This window comes from Zingiber officinale, chromosome 5B (assembly GCF_018446385.1).
Source record: "Zingiber officinale cultivar Zhangliang chromosome 5B, Zo_v1.1, whole genome shotgun sequence".
In the NCBI taxonomy this organism is placed as follows: Eukaryota; Viridiplantae; Streptophyta; class Magnoliopsida; order Zingiberales; family Zingiberaceae; genus Zingiber; species Zingiber officinale.
The window spans coordinates 101687593-101694597 of NC_055995.1; positions in this window are offsets into that span (position 1 = coordinate 101687593).

Genomic DNA, 7005 nt, shown 5'->3' on the forward strand with positions numbered 1-7005 from the left:
AGCCAGGTCAGACCGTATCAACAATCTCCCCCTTTTTGTTGTTTGACAATACGATTTAAGTTTAGATCAGAAATGCTCGTATTTCCCTAATTTTAGGGGAATCAAGATCCTCCCCCTAAGACGAATACAACACTAAGGAAGTCAATAATCCTCAAGGTTATCCTCTCCCCTAAAATCAAAACTTCATTCATCTCTAAACTTAGTCATCTTCTCCCCCTTTGTCAAACACCGAAAAGGTGCGAATTAGGTAATAAGACTCAAAGGACTCCCCCTTAACCCATACTGTCTCTTTTTTAATCCACACAGAATCCCCTCTAAGTGTAATATCGGACAGTAAATAAGAGACAATCAAGATATGACATATGAAAAGCATATAAATAGTCAATAAGAACTGAAAAAAAATAGAAGCAAGTAATAGAAAAACTAGTAGCATAAACAGCTAATATCCAGGTCAGACACAGTATCTATCAAACAATATCTGAAACATAGGCAGTCAAAATGACCAACATAAAACAAAGTGTATCAATCAACATCCTCAATATGAGGAGCATCATCATTATCTGCTGGAGGAATGAATACCTGAGGCGGCATGCTCGAGGGTGGATAGCCCGAGTAATACTGCAGAGGTGGGTAGCTGGCCATCCATCCCAGAAGCACCTGCTGCGTCGCCAACTGCTGACTGTGTAGATTATCGTAACGCTGGTCAATCCGAACGCGCAGCCCATGGAGCTCAGCAGCCAGTAGCTCATCGTGCTGATCAATGCGGCTCTCCAGCTCAGCAATCTGCCAGCGCAGATCAGGATCTGCCTCTCCATACTCAGCAGCAGTAGGAGGAGGGGCAGCAACGGGAGCAGCATCAACCTGTCGCGGAGGTGCCCGTGGTAACTCACCCAGTGCTCTCTCGTCCTTCCAACGAACCGCCCCATTCTGTCCTATGATGCCAGACTTGGAAAATGCACGTTTTCCAAGTCTGCAGTCCTGCCTCACCATCTTGACTATCCTTCCCTTGGAGACATCAATCTGTAGGGTTTCGAGCCAATCCGTAATTATATGCCCATAAGACATATAAACTGTGAAGCTGTTAGGCTCACTATAGGAGATGATAGAAGAGTAAATGCTTGACATGATGTCAAAATCGAGACGCCGACGCAATCCATAAAGCATCAGGCAGTGATATGGTCGGATCTCTGACAAGGGTTTAGATGTGATTGGCAGAAGATAATTCGTGACAATCTTAAAGAGAATGTAATCTGGGGCAGATAGTCTTAGGGCTGCAAAGGTAGGAAAATCAACATCTAACTCATCTAGTCCACCCGGTCTAGGATGTCCGAAGAAATACTCATAAATGGAGTCAGATGAGACATCAAAGGGAGAAGGTAAGGGGTCTGGTAAATCAGGATATATAGAAAAGACATTTCCTGAACACCTCCGGCAAGCTAGATAATCAAAGAAAGCCGAGAAAGAGAAATCAATAGTTTGCTTAGCAACCTTAGTTTTATAATTAACATCATTAGGTTGATGAACATTATTATAAAACTCAGATACTAAGTCGTAATTGATGTCCCGTTCTAAGTAGACTAGAGAATCAAGTTTGTAATAGGCAATTATTTCTAACACAGATGGACAGAATTCATCCATAAATTTTTGATCCACAGACCTACAAGGAAGCAGTTTGAAGGTTCTTTGTTTAAAGGCTTCTTCAAAGTGATGGTTTGGAAATCTTCCAGAAACAGATGGTTGAGGTCGGGAGGGAGCCTTAGGTTTAGATTTCTCAATTGATGACTTAGAAGTTCCCTCACCAACTTGTTTCTTTCTAAAGGAAAAAAAAATGGGACACAGACGGGGGTAAACAGATGAGCACGAAAGCCACCAACAACCAACCGAGAACCAACCCAAAGTACACAGATATGGTGAGAAATGAAAATGAAGTGCCAAAATGAATAGAGCTTGGAGAGAATGGAGTTACCTTGGTGCCATTGAAGTATCTTTCAGCTAGGACTTTGGCTAGGGCTTCGCCGTGCAAAGAGAGGAAAAGAGTTGAGGTGTAGGAGGGTGTCGGCTAGGGCTTCAGCGTGAAATGAGAAGAGAAGGGATCGGGAAGAATTGAGATGATCGGACGGCTGTCCGATCAGGAGATATCAGGAACCTCCTGATCGGTCCCTGGACCGATCCGGGAACCTCCTGATCGGTCTGTAGACCGATCAGAAGACGATCAGTAGCCCCTGCGTACCAGACTAACCTGATCGGCCCCTGGACTGATCAGGGAACCTCCTGATCGGTCTGTAGACTGATCAGTAAGCTTCCTAGCGTAAAAAAGAACCTGATCGGTCCCTGGACCGATCAAATATCAAATCTGGAGAGTTTTTGGATCGGTCGACAGACCGATCCACCCTCTCCTGATCGGGCTGTAGACCGATCAGTGTCTGACACTGGGGTCTCTCCAGTAATTTCAGTAACTGAAATTCGTAGAAGTGTGCGATAATTCAGAACTCAAGAAGTCCAGAAACTTCCAAATTCAGTACCTAGAATCTGAAGAATCTACAAGCATAACTATTTCCTAAAGATGAACTCTTATGGTCTGAAATTGTCTATAGCCCGAAAGTTTCAGATGTTTAAAAGAACACAGACAACTCAAGGCTTCAAACACTGAAATTTCCGACCTTGTTATGTTCAGTTTCAAGTTTGTCAAAATATATCCAAATTGCTATCATTATTTCAACGACTTGTCCTAGTTTCAATCAAAAACATGAAAGGTATCGATCAAAGATATCAAACAGTCCATCAACCAAAGTTACATAATTTCTAGGTAAAGGTCCAACCAAGTTTCCTTGGTTGGAATATATGAGTAAGATCTAGGAACCAAATGCACATGAATTATGTAATGGTCTTCCCCATACTCAATTTATGTCTCTTCAACCTAATTATTCAAGAGATGCATGATACATTTTGAATAATTCGGCTGATCCTAGCATCTCACCCCATTTCTAGCAAACAAAAATAATTTGTTAACCTTATAGTTTGTGTGAGATGTCCCCAAGTTGCCCAAATTAATTTCCCAATTTCTCTTGTTGTTTTAATTGTCCTTATTGATCATGATGAGGTCCTAATGGCCTATTGAGCCAAACACATTCCCAATTCTCTCCTCAAATGACTAAATTCATTTTCCGGAAGAGGTTTGGTGAAAATATCAGCTAAGTTTGACTTTGACTCAACATATGTGAGCGCAATGTCTCCCCTAGCTACGTGATCTCTAATGAAGTGATGACGCACTTCAATATGTTTGGTCCTTGAATGATGGACTGGATTTTTCGTTAGGTTTATTGTGCTGATGTTGTCACACAACACTTGCACTCCCTTATACGAAAGCCCATAATCTTCTAAAGTGTGGATCATCCACAACAATTGTGATACACTCTCTCCCATGGCAATGTATTCAGCCTCGGTCGTGGAGAGAGTAACGCAATGTTGCTTCCGACTTGACCAACTAACCAATGATGAACCTAAAAATTGACAACCCCCACTAGTGCTTTTCCGATCCAACTTGCACCCAGCATAATCGGAGTCGGTATAGCCTATCAAATCAAAAGACTCAGTACGAGGGTACCAGAGACCTACTCTAATTATGCCCTTAAGGTATCTCAGAATTCTCTTAACTGTAATTAAATGAGATTCCTTGGCACAGACTTGATATCTAGCGCACATGCCCACAGCAAAAAGTATGTCCGGTCGACTAGCTGTGAGATATAGAAGACTACCGATCATGCTTCGATATTGCGTTAGATCAACTGGTTTTCCATTCTCATCATTGTCAATGCGAGTGTTTGTCGCTATTGGAGTGGATACTTCCTTAGAGTCACTCATTTTGAATTTCTTGATCATCTCTTGAGTGTATTTTGTCTGATGGACATAAATGTCATCTCGAGTTTGTTTGATTTCAAGTCCAAGGAAGAATGTCAATTCTCCCACCAGACTCATTTCAAACTCACTTTCCATGTGAGTGATAAATTCATTCAAATAGCCCTTGTTTTTTGAGCCACAAATTATGTCATCGACATACACCTGGGCTACAAATATGTTTTCACCATCTCTACGCAGAAATAGTGTTGGATCTATTTGACCTCTTACAAAACCCTTTTCTAGTAAGTAAGTTGACAACCTTTCGTACCAAGCTCGAGGTGCTTGTTTAAGCCCATAAAGAGCTTTCTTGAGCTTGTACACGTGGTTTGGAGCTTCGGTATTCACAAATCCCGGTGGTTGTTCAACATAGACCTCTTCTTTAATGAAACCGTTTAAGAAGGCCGATTTAACGTCCATTTGATAGAGCTTGAAGCCTCTATGTGCAGCAAAAGCTAGCATCAAACGAATTGACTCTAATCGGGCAACGGGAGCATAAGTCTCATCATAATCGAGGCCTTCGACTTGACTATAGCCCTGGGCTACAAGTCTTGCCTTGTTTCTTACGACTTCTCCCTTTTGGTTTAACTTATTTTTGAAAACCCATTTGGTTGCAATAATGGTGGTCTTCTTAGGTCTAGGAACTAAGTCCCACACCTGGCTCCTTTCAAATTGACCTAACTCATCTTGCATAGCTATGATCCAGTCAGGATCGTGCAATGCCACATCAACTATTTTTGGTTCGATTTCTGAGATCAAGGCGACCTCATTAGACTCATTTCTAAAGAATGATCTAGTCCTAACCCCTTGTTGGATGTCTCCAACAATCTGGTCTTGGGGATGACTAGAGGCTATCCTTGATTGCCTTGGTGTTGGCGGTGCCTCATGAGTGGTCTCACTAGGCACAGGCAAAGGCTCAGTATCAGGCAAAGGATCAGCCTGAGCCCTTTGTTGCCTTTGCTCATCGTCATCGGAGTCAACTTCGACTCTTTCTATGTTTTGATCATTCAAACTTAGCCTTCTAAGTTCAAATTAAATTTCTCTTACATCCCTCGATTGATCATTTGATTTAGGGATTTCTTCAAATGCTACATTTGAGGACTCTTCAATCAATTTAGTCCTATTATTGTAGACTCGATAGGCTTTGCTGATGAGAGAGTACCCGACCAGTATCCCTTCATCAGCCTTAGCCGTGAACTTTCCAAGATGATCCTTGGTGTTCAAGATAAACACTTTACAACCAAACACCCTAAGATGTTTAATTGTAGGGGGTTTCCCAAACCAAAGTTCATGGGGAGTCTTTCCTAAAAACCTATGTATCAAGACTCGATTTTGCACATAGCAAGCTGTATTTACAGCTTCAGCCCATAGGTAGCTCGGTAGTGAGTACTCATTGAGCATGCTTCGTGCAGCCTCTTGCAAGACTCGGTTCTTTCTCTCCACAATCACATTTTGCTGTGGGGTCCTTGGAGTAGAGAACTCATGCCTATATCCTTTTTCTTGACAAAATTCTAAAAATCTATGGTTTTGAAATTCTCCACCATGATCACTTCTAATTGTTTTAATTGTTGTTGATTTTTCATTTTCAGTTCTTCTTCAAAAAGAAACAAAAACATCTATGGTTTGATCCTTATTTTTTAAAAAGAAAGTCTATGTATATCTAGTAAAATCATCAATGATCACTAAGCAGTATCTACTCCCATTCAATGAAATAACATTACTGCAATCAAACAAATCCATATGCAATAAATCTAAAGTAGTAGATGTACTTACAACGCTTTTACCTTTATGAGACGCTTTTGTTTGCTTACCCTTTTGACATGCATCACATAATTTTATCTTTTGGTACTTGATGCTTGGTAGGCCTCGCACTAATCCTTTGTTGGCCAGCTTTCGAATATTCTTCATGTTCACATGGGCCAACCTCCTATGCCAAAGCCATGATTCTTCTTCTTTTGACATGAAACACTTAGCAGAGGCATTAGTAGCACTTTTAAAAGATACTTGATAAATGTTATCTACCCTTGTGCCTACTAGTACCGTGTCAAGTGTGTCAACGTGTTTGACCAGGCATTGACTTGGATGAAACTCAATTGTGTAACCCGTATCACACAATTGACTGACACTTAGGAGATTAAAGGTCATCCCCTTGACTAAAAGGACATTCTTAATTTGGAGACATTCGGATATATGAATGTCTCCAACTCCTATAACCTTAAGGCTACCATTATTACCAAATGACACATTACCTCTATTTTTGTTTTGAAGGGTGGTAAAGAGTGACTTGTCCCCGGTCATGTGCTTGGAGCATCCACTATCAACAAACCAAGTTGATAGATGCTCCCCCTTGACCAATGCCTACAAGACACGAAAAATAGACGTTTTAGATACCCAAATCTTGGGACCTAATGCATCTACAATGAAAGACCTAGGAACCCATGCCTTGGCCACACCTTCCTAGTCTCATGAACCCTAGAAGCATGTGATCTATGAAATTGGGTTCTAGACACTAGTGAAATGAAACTAGACTCCTTAGGTTGATATCCTAACCCAGCCTTGTTGTAGACTGCCCTTTGGGCATTTAGAATCATATCTAAGGTCTTAGAGCTAGTTGAGAATTTTTCAAGCATTTTCTTGAGTTTCTCAACTTCACCCTTTAAGGCTTTGTTTTCATCCTCAAGGACCTCTAGATGTAGGTCATCAACCTCATCTTCCCTAAGGGCCCTCAAGTGCTCTATTTCATCTTTTAATGATTTAATTTGAGTTTTTGATTTCTTAAGCAAAGTAGATAAATGTGCAATGGATTTATAACATTTCTCTAAATGAGGAGAAGCTATCTCTTCATCATCCGAAGATGATGAAGTCGCGGTTGAGGTGTCACTCGTGTCACCATCACTCCCGGAATCCGGTTCCTCCCTTGCCATGAACGCTAATTGACATGTTCTTTTCTCCTTCTTCTCTTCCTCCGATGAGCTTGAGGAGGATTCATCCCAAGTAGCTTTGAGAGCTTTCTTCTTCTTGGCCCTTTCCTCCTTCTTCTTGAGTTTTGAGCACTCGCTCCGATAGTGTCCTTTCTTGCTACACTCATAACACGTGACATTAGTCTTATCA